General features: G+C 50.9%; 1 long non-coding RNA gene across 2 annotated transcripts; it reads left to right on the plus strand.

Moving 5' to 3' along the window:
• The first annotated feature begins 7276 nt into the window (after positions 1-7276).
• On the plus strand, positions 7277-15962 carry LOC111093546. 2 transcript variants are annotated; one of them, XR_005382424.1, is made up of 3 exons: positions 7277-7593; positions 12974-13228; positions 15351-15962. It is a non-coding gene; the product is annotated as an uncharacterized LOC111093546 (long non-coding RNA). The 2 variants fall into 2 exon arrangements; XR_005382423.1 differs by having other exon boundaries at positions 12974-13135.
• The last annotated feature ends 429 nt before the right edge of the window (positions 15963-16391 follow it).

Genomic DNA, 16391 nt, shown 5'->3' on the forward strand with positions numbered 1-16391 from the left:
TTCATTGTTTTGTCACTAAATATTGAAGGTATTCATGGGTTATGTATGGGAAACACTTTTCTAAGGCATGGTTTTTTTTTTAAGTCCATTTATTTCTCACTCTGACAATTTCCTATATTATATACTATTATGTTTTTATACCTCTGAGCCTGGATGGCTCAGTCAGTTTGATTTCAGCTCAGGTCATGATCTTGGGGTCGTGAGATTGGGACCCACATCGGACTTCACACTGGGTGTGGATTTTCCTTAAGATTGTCTCTCTCTCACTCCTAATTCTGGGAAATAAACAAGGGGTGGTAGAAAGGGAGGTGGGCGGGGGGTGGGGGTGACTGGGTGACAGGCACTGAGGGGGGCACTTGATGGGATGAGCACTGGGGGTTATGCTATATGTTGGCAAATTGAACTCCAATAAAAAATAAAAATAAATAAATAAAAATAAATTAATTAATTAAAAAAAGATTCTCTCTCTCTCTTTGGGATGACTGGGTAGCTAAGTGGTTGAGTTTCAGCCTTTGGCTCAGGCCATGATGCCGGGGTCCTGGGATCGAGTCCCGCATCGGGCTCCCTGCATGAAGCCTGTGTCTCTGCTTCTCTCTGTGTCTCTCATGAATAAATAAATAAAAATCTAAAAAAAAAAATCCTCTCTCTCTCTCTCTCTCTCTCTCTCCCTCTCTCCCTCTGACCCTCTTCCCTTTAAAAAGAAGAAGAAAAATAAATAAATAAAAGAAACAAGAATTTCGGTGTCCTCAGCTTGCTCTTCTAGACTTTTTCTTTCACTTTGCACCTGAAATACCTCCCGCCCAGAAGATAAACAGCGGGTTCCAAGGGTTCCAACCACCGGTATTTGCAAGGCACGGTCATTGTCTTAGTTTACTGGACGGTTCAGCTCAACCAGGAGGCAACACAGCCTCCCACTCACGAGAGGGACGCGGCTGGGCTCACCCCAGTGGTGCATCAAGCGCAGCCTGTGGTGGTGATGATGTGTTTTGGGGGCAGTGTTGCTGGGGTCCAGGGCCGATGGCCAAGAAAGAATTCTTGAGCCATCTTTGGTGCAAAAAGGTGACTTCAGTAAAGCAGGAAGACAGGACCAGGTGCAGAAAGAGCTGGTGCCCTGGGATTGGGAGGGGTGACTGTTATATACTTTGGGGTTGGGGGAAATAAAGGGAAGGGAAGCTCCAAAAGGACTTTCACAGGCTAAGGAGGCCCCGCTCTGGTCAAACCAAGGTTGTTTTTCCCTCTAACGGGGCATTAACACTAAGACCCTAGGGAGCTTCCTGGAGGAACTTTCTACTCTGCCGGCCTCCAGTACTTGTCAATGGGCTGCAGGTTATAAGGACACTTAATTTTGTCTCCATTTCCTTCTCCCTTTGTTTCTCACATCAGTGCCAGAGAACAGAGGGGTCAAGAGGACTTTTAAGGGCCACCGGGCTGGAGGACACCCTGGGACTGTAGGAAGGAGGAGGAGCCCTCCTTCATCAGTTCAATAAATATGTGCTGAGCACCTGGGCGGGCTGACCTCTGTTCTGGGCATTTGGGATGTGTCAATACCCAAGATGGGCAAGGACCGTGGCCCGGGTGGACTTCAGGTGCTGCAGGAGGGGGTAGCCGCAGAGACAGCGGATGGTCAACTACAAATAGAACGACGGATTCATTTGTGTGGCTTTATTATAAAGTGTAAGTGCTGTGGAGGGAAAGAAAGAGGGAATGAAAGGAGGGAGGGACAGAGGATGACTGGAGGTGGGGTTGAGAGGGGGATGGAGGAAGGAAGGAGAAGGGGTGGGGGAGGGGAAGGAAGGAGGAGGAAGAGGGGGTGAGGGAGGGAGAGGGAGGAGGGGAGGAGGAAGGATAGGGGTAAGGGAGAAGAGAGGGGAAGGGAGAGAAGGTGGGGGAGGGGAGGAGGGACCAGGTGGGGGAGGGAAAGGTGATGGAAAGGGTGGGGAAGAGGACGGAGGGGAGACTTGAGGAAGTGGGGGAGTGAGGTTGGAAGAGGAAGTGGCAGGGGAGACCTGGGCAGGACAGGGAGGGAGCTGCTGGCCGGGAGTGGAACCAGGAACGTCACCTGGGAGCAGAGTTTGGTGGTGGGGGGGGGGGTGCAGTGCAGGAGCTGTCGCGGGGAGCATCCCGGGACGGAGCAGGTGCTCCCGAGGGAGGAAGCAGCAAGGAGGCCCTGAGGGTAGACTCCCCTGACCCCAGCGCAGCTGGGGTGAGCCTGAGAGGAGAGGAGGGCCTCCCTGCTCCCCCAAAGACGTGGGTCCCTGCAGACATCCTTGCAGGAGCTGGGGGGGGTGGCGGGCAGGGGACTAAGCCCGGGGACAGGTGTGGACAGGTGTGTGGGCCAGGGTGCCCTCTGGGAGGCTGGGGGGCAGGTGGGTGACGGTGGAGGAGCCAGAGGAAGGCGGGCAGCTCCTGGTAAGTCCTGAAGGCCGAGGGCTTCGAGCTGCACGGGGGCAGAGGGGCCTCGGGTGCCAGGCCCCTGGGGAGGCCCCAGAGCCTCAGGAGAGGCTGGGGAGGACAGAGGGACGGAGGATGGCAGAGAACCCGGGAGAAAAGACAAACTGTCAGCCCTGGATCAAGTGCAGCCGAGGGCGCGGGTCAGGCGGGAGCCCCCCACTGGGTTCTGGGGCTCGGACCCAAAGATGACTTTCACCACCTTGGTTGTCCTTCCCTGGGTGGTGCAAGCCCATCCCCGGGGTCCACAATTGGCTTCCGTCAAGGGACTCCATCAAGTTTAATGTCCAATGTGGGGACAACAGGTACTCAAGGTCATGAGCTTATTTGTTTGGCCTCCAGCTTGGAGGACAAAATGCCCCAGCCCCGAGTTATCACCACTGAGAGCTAGAAAACCAGCAACGGCCCGGAGCCCGCTGGGTCCAGGCGGAAAGGCAGGTGCAGCACCCAATGGCCTCATTCCTAAGTAGAAAGCCGCCAGCCTCCAAGAACCAGTGGGGCAAGATTGCACTTCGTGGGGGGGCGATACTGGTCTCCTCCGCCCTCATACAGGACAGGTAGCTACCTACCTTGGAGTATCTGCTTTCAAGACCCAATAAAAAGCTTCCCTGGAATGGAAACACTAAAAATTCCGATGAAGGAACAATCTCCAAATTCTTCCTGAAGTGATTGGGGGATCCGGGACCGGGGTCCTGCGTCCCCTCCACCTAGTACGGGGCCAGCTCCTCACTCTCCAGGGCTCTGCGGCCTGGCGTGTCCATTGGGGATCATGATGCTCACTGTCCACAGTTGCTTAAGGAGTAAATGGGAGAAAGTGTGCGAGAGCCTGGCATATGGCAGCTGATAAATAGTAACTGTCATGATGGAGATTGGCAGCTTTAAGCACACGTCCCAAGAAGAGAAATTTCTTTTTTTTTTCTTTTTTTTGAGAAGATAAATTTCTCCCAGAGGGCTCATCCCCCAAGTCCCCGGGAAGCCCCAAAGTCAGATCCTAATAGCAGCGGGTCTGCCCACGACCAACCCCTCCACTGTCCCAAGTGACCCCTAAGGGAGGGATGTCCAGGTGAGACTCTCTGGTGTCCAGGCCTCTGGGAGAGGCCACTGGGACCTTTTTTTGCAGCATAGAAGGGAGTGTGGCCCTTCAGAGGAGTTTGGGTGGCTGAAGGGAGCTGCCGAGGATAGCGCTGGCATCTGCCTTCACTCAGGTCACCATCTCAGGATCCAGCCCTGAGTCCTGTCACCCTGCTCAGTGGGGCATTTGCTTCTCTCCCACCCTCTGCTCTCACCCCTCCAACTCCCCTGCTTGTGTGCTCTCTTCCTCTCTCTCAAATAAACAAATAAAATCTTAAAAAAAAAAAAAAAACCAGTTATCATCAGGGCACTTGGGTGGCTCAATGGTTGAGCGTCTGCCTTCAGCTCAGATCGTGGTCCCAGGGTCCTGGGATGGAGTCCTGCATCGGGCTCTCCTGCAGGGAGCCTGCTTCTCCCTCTGCCTGTGTCTCTGCCTCTCATGAATAAATGAAAAAAATGGAAAAAGTGAAAAAAAGTTCTTAAGAAAACCCCAAATAATTATCCTCTCACTGTGTACACAGGCCTACATCCTGCTCTTTGCACGAAGCAGAACTTTCCTATGACTTTCTTGTTGGCTCTGGATTCGGTCCCAACCTCCCTGAAAAGAAAGCAAACAAACTCCACCCTCCAAAGCTGACCCAACCCAGCCCTAAGCCAGCCGGACTCCTCACGGGGCTTACTCAGAGGCCGGACACACCTCACCCGCCTCTCCCAGGGCTTCGGGAGAGTGTTTCAGGACATAGGACTCAGCAGGGGGGTAGGGCACAGGTTTGTCACCTGGGTGGGGATGTCAATATTCCACTCCCAGAAGGGTACATTGAAAGGATCTCTGACACCTGATATCTTTTTTTTTTTTTTTTTTTAAGTAAGCTGTAAGCCCAGCATGGGTCGCCAACCCATGACCACGAGACCAAGAGTCACATGCCACCACCCACTGAGCCGGCCAGGGGCCCCCCAGCTTCCGGTAACTTCTCATAAGGGCATCCTTGAAATCCTAGGTTCTTTTTTTTTCCTTTTTTTTTTAAGATTATATTTATTTATTCATGAAAGACACAGACACACACACACAGAGAGAGAGAGAGAGAGAGGCAGAGACAGAGGCAGAGGGAGAAGCAGGCTCCATGCAGGGAGCCCGACGTGGGACTCGATCCCGGGACTCCAGGATCACGCCCTGGGCCGAAGGCAGGCGCTAAACCGCGGAACCCCCCAGGGATCCCCTGAAATCCTAGGTTCTTAAATTTCAAAAAAGTTTTCAGCGTGGCTTAACTTACGTGTTCCCATCCCCGTCAATAACAGTGACTGTCATGAACTGAAATCATAGCTAAAGCGCTTGAAATGCGCCAGCTCCGAGTGAGGCGATTGGCAGGTACTGTGTCTTCATTCCACGGCGTCCAACGCAGTGGGCTTCATCTCCCACCTCACAGGCGGGGAAGCCAAGGCAGCGTGAGGAGGCACAACAGATGGTGTCAGAACTCAGCCCTGGCGTGTGTGTGTGTGTGTGTGTGTGTGTGTGTGTGTGTGTGACCAGGACGTCTCCCTCCCTCTTCAGATAACCCTCCCCTCCCTGCACTCCCGGCCACAGGCCCCATCCAACCCCACCGCATCCCCCACACACACCCCCCCCCAGACTCTGGGCCCTTCCTCTTCATCCCCACCCTGTCCTGCCCAACTGGGAGAGTGGGTGACACCTGGGGTTTGGGTCTCCACCGGCCTCTCCTGTTTCAAGAATTCCTTCTTCACAATCACACTACTTCCTTCTCTCTGGGTCTATTGTCAACAGCTGTTTGGATTCAGCTGTCAGCGTCAGGGCCATGCGGGGTCACACTGCTGCTCACACACCCCACCTTCCTGGTCTGGAAGGCCTCCTCCTGCCTCATTTCTCTTTCATTTGGTTGGAGGGCGTCTTGAGGAAGAGCCTTGCCAGGCAGGCAGGGCCCACTTCTGCACCCCGTACTCCCCTCACTTCCCTCCCCCGGGGGTGGTGGTGGTAGACAGAGTCTGGGACCAACCCTCTTCACCTCGGACCTGCTGTGCTTCTGTCTTCAGCCATTCGGGGTCCTAGAGATGAGCCCATATGGGCGGATGCAAAGAATTTTTGTCTTCAGAATTCCTAAGTACCTTTTGAAATAATCCCACCCAGCCCCTGGGGAGCACTTGTGATCCGACGTCTTCAGCTCAACGAACACTTGTTTCTCTGAACCCTGCTTCGCCTCTCCTCTCTCGTCCTGAAAGACAAGAGCTCATGGATTTCCCCTTGGTCTCGGGGTCGTAAATACTGCCTTTCATGGTTGTTCCCTCCTCGGGGCCCTCTCGCTCTGGGGTGGCAACAAGAACCCGAGTTCCGTTGAGCTGCTAATCCAGCGCTGGCATCAGGCTTTTAGCTCCGTCCTTTCTGCCATTTGTGGTCTCTACTCAAGTTTTTCTTTTATTCTCAAAAATCATGGCTTTTGCTCCAAGAATTCTTTGAGCTCCAATTGCTCATTTAAACACACACACACACACACACACACACACAGAGTAAAATCTGTTTTTCCCTTCGCATGAATAGCTCCTGAAATTTCCCCGGGGGGAAAAATTAGCTCAAAATTAGCTCAGAAATATTGGCTCAATGGCCCCTTTCAGCCACCGACTCTCTTTGTGTGTCTGGGAGCTTCTCCTTGTCTGCGCACACTTACAAGCCAAAGCTCAGCCTGATGAATTCCGGTGGCTGGCATGGGCTCTCTCTGTAGCCAGTTGAGTGGGAGTCCTCAGGAGAGAGCAGAGAATGAAATTGGAGGTGGGGGTGAGCTGACATGCTTCCTCTTGGAAATGGTGCAGAGGCAGGATGGGGACAGGTGGGCAAGAGCTAAGAGCCCGCTCGCAGGGGGTGGCTGCCATTTTGAGCCAAGTGGGTGGCTGTGAGCCCTTGAGTCTGCAGGCAGAGGCTGCCGGTCACTCTGTGTGCGACTCTCTGACGAAATTGCTCAGATTTCTCATGAGTACTCCCATAACCGCTCCCCTGTCTGCCCACCCACCCTTCAGGCCTCGGTGCTGATGGGACTTCAGGGGTGTGTCTCTAAGAGGTCAAAGGAAAGCCGGAGAGGCTCATGGCAGGGGATGGGCATGCTTGGGCATTTTGACTATGGCATCCTAAAATGAACTGCAGAGCCCCCCCCCAACCCCTCCGGGTCCTTTCCTTGCTTTTCTGTAAGAGCCCTGCCAGACCAGAAGTCCCACCCCTCCAGCAGGCAGCCCCCAGGGGCAAGCAGGTCAAATGCTAGGTTTGGCTGCTTTTCAGACAGGGGGGTCTCCAAAGCTCCCTTGCCATCCCCTCCTCCAACCTCCCCCAGAGGACCCACTGTGGGCTGCTGTACCCCCTCAGCTTGTAGGTGGGCGGTGGGGTTGTGTGCCCCATGCTTGAGGGCAGGTGGTTTCCTAGCCTCCAGCGGAGATGGGACGGGGCAACACTGGACCAGCCAGGGGCTCCGAAATCCCACTGAAGCCCGAGAACCACAGGGGCAGTGGTGACAGTGCAGAGGCTGGCGACTTCTCTGCACTTTCTTCCTTACTTGTCACCTTCCCTGTGTCCCTTCTGCGCTCTTTGTGTCTCCAACACACTCATAAATCCTCACAGAGGACAGTCCCATTCTCCAAATGGCCCCTGTCCAAACAGATGCTGGAATTTGTCTTCCTCCAGACTTTTACCAGGAAAGGGACGCAGTCGAGGCTTTCGGAAGGTGACCAAAATAAACACAGGACATTATTACAGGACAATAAGATGTGTGTGCAGCCGAACGTGTCGTCTGGGGGCCGCCAAGCCGCTTCTCATTCCGCCACTCTGGGACTCCACCGGCCTTGGCATTATTATCAACTAATTCTGATGATGTAAAATTCGAAGTACGCGGGACCGCTGTGGACTCCAGAAGGATGCTAACCCCTGGGAAGGAGGATTCCCCCGCCTCTCACCTGTGGGGTCTTAGCCAAATGACTACCAGGCTCCAGAATGAGGACAAGAAGTGGTTCCCAGAACGATGAGAATGACAGAGCAGCTCCGTTACAGAGAGAGAAGGAGGCCATTCACACCAAGCCCTACAGGTGAGGAAGGATGACGGTGCAGGTAGGCACCTCCAAAACCCCAAAAACACGCAGCTGAGGGGCCAAGTCTTAAAATCCAAGACATTTTCAGGAAAGCAAATGTTAACCCAATGACTCCTATGTAACGAGCATGCCCATATGGGTTATTCTATGTCCCTGACCATCATGATGGTAAAATACGCTCCTAGGGGTACTGGGGGGCTCAGTCGGATAAGCATCCGATTCTTGGTTTCAGCTCAGGTCATGATCTCAGGGCCAGGAGACGAGGCCCCCGATGCACTCCACACGTGGTAGGAAGTCCACTTGAGACTCTCTCTCTCCCTTTCCTTGCTCCCCTAATTCATTAATTAAAAAAAAAAATACACACTTCAGTGGAAAGAACCATTATTTCATGAATGACTAAGAAAAGGATATGTTGGGTGCCCGGGTGGCTCAGGGGTTGAGCATCTTGCCTTTGGCTCAGGGCGTGACCCCCGGGTCCCGGGATCGAGTCCCACATCGGGTTCCCCTCATGGAGCCTGCTTCTGCCTCTGCCTGTGCCTCTGCCTCTCTCTGTGTGTCTCTCATGAATAAATAAACAAAATCTTTAAAAAATTTTTTGAAAAGGATATGTTACCATTAACCCATGATAGGATACTCTCTTATCACTCAGGATTTCTGTTTTATATCTATGAAAGAGAATTGTAGCCCTATTTAGACATTCCTGTGTGAACCTAAAATACAGGTGAATAGACTGGTAAGTTATTCTCAAAATTTTTCATATTCTGGCCCATTCTTGGACTTGTAGTGGTCACTATCCATGTTTTCGATATAAATATCATCCTCTGGGCCAGTAAGGTGTGAGGTGATCGCTTCCTGAAAGTGGTGTATCTGTATCCTCTTGCTGCTGTAACAAATTTCCACGAACTCAGTGGCTGAAACACGTGGATTTTATTATCTGACACCTGTATGTTAAGAGGTCAGAGGTCTCACCTGGGCCTCACTGGGCTAAGGTCAAGGAGTAGGTGGGGTTGCTTTCCTTTCTGGTGGCTCGAGGGGACAGTGGCATTCCTCATCCTTACAAATTTCTCAGGCCACCTGCATTCCGTGGCTCATGGCCCTGTCCTCCCCTTTCAAAGCTAACAAAACCCCATCCCTCTGGCCACAGCTGGGAAAGGTTCTCTGATTTTAAAGATGCACAAGGTTAGACTGGGCCCAACTGGATAGTCCGGGATACTTTGCCCGTCCCCAAGGGCCTTAACTTAGTCACACCTACCTGCAAAGTCCCTTCTGGCACAGAAGGTAACTTACAGATCCTGGGATTTGGGATGTGGGCATCCTTAAGAGGCCATTATCCTGCCTCGCACAAGTGGTGTCCCTCCTGGGGTCTCCAGGAGACTCCCAGCCCCAGACACCTTCTTGTAAGCAATCACACTGGGCTTTCTTGACTTTTTTTTAATTTATTTATGATAGTCACAGAGAGAGAGAGAGAGAGAGAGAGAGAGAGAGAGAGAGAGAGGCAGAGACACAGGCAGAGGGAGAAGCAGGCTCCATGCACCGGGAGCCTGATGTGGGATTCGATCCCGGGTCTCCAGGATCGCGCCCTGGGCCAAAGGCAGGCGCTAAACTGCTGCGCCACCCAGGGATCCCTATTGCTTGAAAGTATCAACAGAAAGTTTGAGACAAACCCCAAACTCACACACGTTTCACAAATGATCCTTCAATTGTTTGGTTACAAGTGTTGAGGGGGAGTGGTTTTCAACCATGGCACCAGGAATACCCGTCAAATACATGCCTTCACAGGTAACGAAGCCTGCGTCCTGGCTTTGGAGTGGTTAAGTGTCAATAGACTCAAGGGGCTATGGGATATAATTGAACTCTTTTTTTTTTTAAAGTAAAGATTGTATTTATTTGAGAGAGAAAGGGAGAGCACAAGTGAGGGGAGGAGCAGAGGGAGAGGGAGAAGCAGACTCCCTGCTGAGCAGGGTGCCTGACCCAGGGCTCCATCCCAGGACCCCGGGATCATGACCTGAGCTGAAGGCAAACGCTTCACCAAGTGAGCCACCCACGTGTCCTGGGATATAATTTGATCCTAACGAGGATCCCACTAAAGCAAGTAAATAGGCCATGCTGCTGCACAATGGGACCCCATTCGTGCTGAAGCTCTGAGAACACCCCATGGAGGTGAGCAGCAGACCCACGTGGAAGGAAATCCAGGTGAGAGCACAGGAAAGGTGCTGGGCACAGTCCCGTGGTCTGCGGCAGAATGAGCCATTCATCCCGGGGCTCAGGGCTCAGGCCGGTGCAGTGGTCATTGGCTGTTCCCTCCGCTGGCCGAAAGAGCGGGGTTGCAGTGGACAAACCACTCGGAAACCTCCGTGATTTGGAGCCCGCCTCTCCAGACAGAGCCTTGCGGGGCGGCCCCAGCAGGTGTAGTGTTCCCCTGATGGGCCCTGTGTATCCAGCCACCATGTTCCTGAGAGTGGCCAGGCTTCCTGCACAGGGGGCCCTACTTCTAATGCAGGAAGGGTACTTGGTATTTAATGGGAAGTCGGACGGAGGTGAGTCCTATTGCCCTCTGTCCTAGAACGTGCCTGATTAGTCATTTTAAGAAGCAGCCTGGCTCAGGTAAAAGGACACGGGCTTCGGTGGCTGACTGACCGAGTGCAGATCTGGCTCATCATTACACACAGGGCCCCTGGGCAGATCTTCAGTGCCCTGTGCCTTGGTGTCCCCTTGCCGGAGGTCTGCCTGCCCCCGAGGGGCAGAGGATGGGAAGCAGTCAGTGTCCAGGAGGTGCTGGGAGCTCAGCACTGCTGTCCCTCCGAAAGTGGGGACCGCTGCCAGCCTCCCTGCTTCTCACTGTCCAAGAGTCAGAACGAGCAGGGTTTGTGACATCACGTGCAAACTCAGTGGCACGGGGATGGCCCCCAGCAAACGGAAGAAATGCACGTGTCTGGAGAGCACCCGTGAGTCCTCCTCCCTCCACACTAAATGCTGACTCCACCCTCTCCATGCCCCTTGTCACCTCCTCACGGGGTCTTGCCACAGCCTCCTAACTGGTCTCCCCGTCATGGGCTCACCCCCACCCATCCCTCCTCCACCCAAGCCCGAGTGATGTTTCCAAAGCGAAGATGTATCTCTGGTACGTGTCCTGCTACACTGTCATCTCTGATGGAAGGGGCCATTCGTCCCACGTGGCTCCAGCTCTGACGTGGTCAGTGGCACAGAGAAGGGCTCAGCTTGTCATGAAACGAGCTACGGGGATGCTGCATGTAGGACCGCCTGGTGGCTTCACCTTCTGTATGCTCCCCGGGCGGGTGTTCCCCGGGGGGTCCTCTCCAGCTAGACACGCTGTGATCCTTCAGAAAGGGCCGCATTGAAGGGGTGCTAAGGAGCACAGGCTCTGAGGTCCCCAGGATCTGAATTCCAGCCCCATTACTCAGCAAATAACAACTCTGTGCCTCTGGTTCTCATCTGTAAAATGGGAATAATAATGATGCCTACTAACAGAGTTATTAGTAGGATTATACATTTCACTGAGAATACTGACTGGCATGTTCTCTATTAACCTATGTTATTTTGAAATAAATCTCATTACATTTATAAATATTGCAGCATGTCTGCCCTAGATCATACCTCTTATACACATACACACACACTCAATGCCATTATTTTTTTAAAATTATTTATTTATTCATGAGAGACAGGGAGAGAGGGAGGCAGAGACATAGGCAGGCTCCCTGTGGGGAACCCAATGTGGGACCAATCCCAGGACTTGGGATCATGAGCCAAAGGCAGATGCTCAACCACTGAGCCACTCAGGTGCCCCTCAATACCATTATTACATCTAAAATTATTATTATTATTTTTTGACGGCCACACATCTGCCTTTAATTGGGAGCAGCAGGTGGGACACTTCCAGCAATAGTAAAAAAAAAATAATTTACAAAAGCAGGAGTTCAGTGAAGCCACCTGGTTGGAACCCTTGGGAGCTCATACGTATACATCTAAAATTATTAATAATTCCATAACATTTGAACAGTGTTCAAATTTCTCTAATTGTCTTGTAAGTAAATTTTCCTTTTCGTTCAATCAGGATTTCAATATGGTCCTTCTATCACAACTGATTGATAAGAGTCTTGGGACTCTTTTGATCTATAGCAAAGGTTGGCAAACATTTTCCGTAAAGGGTTGGATGGTAAATATTTCAGCCCTCAAAGCCAAATCGTCTCTGTTGCAACTACTTAGACAAATGGGCATGGCTGTGTTTCAATAAAGCTTTATTCGCACAAACAGGCAGCAGGGCTGAGCTGGCCCAGGATGTAACATGTCAATCTGTGACACAGAAGCTTAGTCAGATTCAGGTTTGATTTTCTGGTGAGAACATTTCACTGGTAGCATTCTGGACTTCCATCAGGAATCACAGAATGTTGAATGGTCTCTTGTTTTGTGTGCGAAGTTATCAGCCAAGTATGCTCAATGCCTAGATCTATGAATTCATGAGGGGCTGCTCGGTGGCAATATTCCAATCCCATCATTTTTTCTTCACGTATTAGCTGTAATCCTTCCATAAAGAGAAATTTCCCCTCATCAATTATTTGGTTCTACTGAGGTAGAGTTTGTACAGGAAAGTCAAGATAATAAATGCTTGATTCTTTTCCTTTTTCTGCCAGTTTTAAAAAAATAATGCGACGGGCTCCTTAGCAGTCTTCAGAAACAATCAATGTACTTTTTCAGAGGACATCATGAACGAATAGGTTTCAACGTAATTGAAGCGTATTGGACCATTATGGTTACTACCTTTAGTGATGTTTTAATTGTCCCAGCTCTGCCCCAGCTCTGGACAGGGCTTCCAGAGTCTTTGATAAAACCCTCGCTTTCTGGTATGACAAGATGTTCTAGGGTCACCTTGCTTGGTTTCTTCCATGGACCTGAAACCCACATTCTCTGGAGAGCCAAGGTTTGCTTCATGGGGAAGTGATACTTAGAAGCCCTAATGCAGGCACTATGGGTGCTCATTTGTGTGTAGACCTATCCAGTAGACACAGCAAGGCTTATTATCATTTTTTTAAAGATTTTATTTATTCATTTGAGAGAGAAAGAGAGAACTCAAGCAGGGAGAGCAGCAGAAGGAGAGGGAGAGAGACTGGGAGACAGCAGACCCCTCGCTAGGTGCAGAGACCAGTGTGGGGCTGGACGTCACCACCCTGAGATCATGATCCAAGCCAAAACCAAGAGTCAGACGCTCAGCCCACTGAGACACTCAGCTACCCCGAGGCATTTTTTTATTTTTAATATGAAAGATCTCAGGAATACTTACTGAAATTTCCAAACCAATTCAGGACCACGCAGCTCCTGAATCTCTTCAGTCTGACACCTTACCCTCTTTCTTCCACAGTCTACTTCTTGGCTCACCTGAGGAGCTTTCAAACCAGTAGTTCTGGAAGCTGGCCCCAAATCGTCTGAAGGGGAAGAGTTGCAGGCAGGATCCCCCAGGTGATTCACTGAGCGGCCAGGCTTGGCTCTGAAGAACCAGCATGGAGTGCTGCCCAGGGGCCGGGTAGGAATAAAGACGGAGAGATGTCTACGGGTCCGACCTTTTGGGAGTTGGGTTTTGTAGGGTGCAGAGTGACTGAAGGCGGAGGAAGTCGAGGTAAGGAGGGCAGGCAGCTCTTTCATCAAGTGTGGCTATAAGGGGAGGAAGATAAGGGCCAGTAACCGGCAGAAGTGGGATGAAGATGGTTTTAAAAAAAGAGAAGTGGGGGCTGTAAGCATGTTTGCTAAGTTTCTGGGAAGGAACCAGGAGGCAGGCAGAAAATGAAGCTACAGGAGAATAAGGAGATGAGCTGATAAGCTTTCACGGAGCTAGCTGCAGGTGGCTGGTGTCCTCCTCTTGCTAAGTGTGGGAGGCAATCAGATAGAGGAAGGAGCCCTTTGATTGAGTCTGCAAACTTAAGAGCAAGGACCAGATCGTACTCCGCCTTTCCCTCCCAGTCGCTGACACAGTGCCTGATAGAGAGGAGTCATTATCTGTTGAAAATGTAGATGCAAACGTAGAAACCAAAGATAGTGCAAAGCAGCCGTTCTCCAAGTATGATCTGACCCTTTCAGAGGGCCTTCTAGCGCAAAACTATTTTTATGATGATTCTAAAGTGTTGTCTTTTTCACTTTTGTTCAGTTCTATGTGCTGGTTAGAATTTTCCCGAGGCTTCCTAACAGACTGAATGCAGAAGCATATATAAGAACCCAGCTACCTTCCGTTAAGCCAGATAAAGAGACTTGCAAAAATGCAAAATAGCCATTCTTCTCACTTTTTGAAAAGATTAGTTTCCATTGAAATGTTATTTTAATGAAATGGGTTGTTGTATAATGGGTTTATTACATTATTTTTAAATGTATTTTTGCATATTAAAATTTCTGTTTTAATTTCTAATTTGGTAACTATTCATAGATATGATTTACTTAAATAAAAACTCCTTGGGGTCCTCAATCTTTTTTTTTTTTTTAGATTTTATTTTTAAGTAATCTCTAAATCCATTGTGGGGCTTGAACTCACAACCCTGAGATCAAGACCTGAGCTAAGATCAAGAGTGGGACACAACCTACTTAACCTACACTTAACCCAGGTGCTCCATGGCTGTCCCCAATTTTTTAAAAAAATTTTAATTTATTTATTCATGAGAGACAGAGAGAGAGGCAGAGACATAGGCAGAGGGAGAAGGAGGCTCCCCCTCGTGGGAAGCCTGATGCGGGACTTGATCCCTGGACCCTGAGATCATAACCTGAACCAAAAGAATATGCTCAACTGCTGAGTCACCCAGGTGCCCCATGGCAGTCCCCAAGTTTTTAAGAGTTAAAGGGTCCTGGGACCCAAAAGTCTGAGAACTGCTGGTGTAAAAGGACTCAGAGCTAGTGGCAAGAGCCAGTGAACATAAACACGCCGATGACAATGTTCCTGGCCAAGCACCACATACTTTTGCAATGAGTCCCTGGCTGGTTCCTTGGATGGGAGGTGAGACCCGTCCTCACCTTCAACTGTCCAGGGCAGTTCTTGGTGAGGATGTTTGCTCTTTACAAGGAGGATGGGCCAGTCTCAGCAAGGAGCCCTCAGTGCACGGTGGGGTGGGATGGGGTGGGGTAGGGTGTGGGCGGGGAAGCGACATTTTGAAGAGGATGCAGGGGTGGTCTAGGGGTGTGAGGGGTCCACCTTCTCCCCACTGCTTACGAATGCTATGGGAAGTGGCTTCTTAGATCAGTGCTTCTACTGATCTAAGCCTTGATATGCTCCCCATATCAAGGGCTTCTAAGGCTGCCCCCTGGGAGGTCTGCCCCATGGGTTTGAGTGAGAACACCTGGCAGGTAAAATGATTCCCTCCCAGGCCCAGCCAGCACCCTGGTTCTGAGGAGGGGTCAAGAACTCGGAGACCATTCATAAAACAGCCAGCCAGGGGGACAGTCATCAGATGCTGTCACTTCAGCCGTATTATTTTCTGATGAGACAGCTCTGTCGTCCATTAAAACTGCATGAGCTCCTCTGTGACTATATCTTAATGCATCTGTTTTCCGGTAAACCTAAACTAGCCCTTTCAAAATGAAAAGCTCACACTAGGTGGAGTCAGGCGTTCCATGAAGGACAAACCTTAATTAGACTTGATTTTTCAAACGTTCCCCTGTGGTGTTTAATTATTAGAGCAAATGTCTCTAATGTTGAACTTCAGAGTCATGTAGCCCCTATGCCAACGTCCTTAATAAATTCCATTTGTTTTTTTTACAAGGTTGTGTTCTCCTGAGAACTGTCTGCACGTCTCTCTGAACCCCTCACGACTGGACACTAAGGAGTATAAATAACCATTCTTTAAAAATTATACTTCCTCTCCAACCTTGAATTTGAAATGTGAATATATGAATATAATAGCTCTGGAATTACTATGCAGATTTATGAGGATAACGATTTAGGTTACATCACAGGCCCGGCTAGGCCTTTCTTTTTGAGGCTGGGAATGTGTTAAAGTGGGGATATAGTTTTGGGAAAATGTGATTTTCACATACACCTGCTGAAGCTCTCCCACGTGTGTGTGTGTGTGTGGGGGGGGGGGGGTCTCTTGCAGAGTTAAGACCTGATTCTAAAATCGAGAAGGCAGGGATAAAATATCCAATCTGGAACTTGCAGGGAGTGAAGCTTCCCTCCAACCTTTCCACTGTTTGAAGTGCATGTGTGTGTGTGTGTGTGTGTGTGTTTGTTTTTTTTTTAAAATAGCGGACATAATTCAGCTGGAGGAGGTAGGATTTTTCTGCTCTTTGTTTCAAAAGAAATGGACCGACTCTAGCTTGTGCAACTGTCCCTCCCGCGTTTAGTACCTAAAATAAAATAAGCCTCGTTGCTCGCACTCCTGTGCCACTTCTTTGGTCTCGGGGTCCAGGGCTAAGCAAGTATTAATTAGATCATGCGCCGAGGGCCGGCGGAGGGGGATGGGGAGGGGGAGGAGGTTGGGGAGGGGGATGGGGATGGGGAGGGGGAGGGGGATGGGGAGGAGAGGCGCGCAGCGGTGCAGACTCGGCCGCCCTGATGTTTGCATCGTGACTGCAACTTGCTGGGTGGACCGAGCGAGTCCTGGGGGAGGTGAGGGAGCAGCTTCTCCTCTGCATTGGGGCGGAGGAGCCCAAGCTGCAAGGCAGCAGCAGACGCCTCCCCCCCACCCCCACCCCCCCCACCCAGGCGGTAACGGGGGGCGCCAGGGGAAGCGAGGCCCGGGCCGGCAGCCAGGTCCCCTCCCCCCGCGCCCAAGATTTCTTAGGGAGAAGTCCCCGAAGCCGTC

The sequence above is a fragment of the Canis lupus genome, chromosome 31, assembly GCF_011100685.1.
Source record: "Canis lupus familiaris isolate Mischka breed German Shepherd chromosome 31, alternate assembly UU_Cfam_GSD_1.0, whole genome shotgun sequence".
NCBI classification, from domain to species: domain Eukaryota; kingdom Metazoa; phylum Chordata; class Mammalia; order Carnivora; family Canidae; genus Canis; species Canis lupus.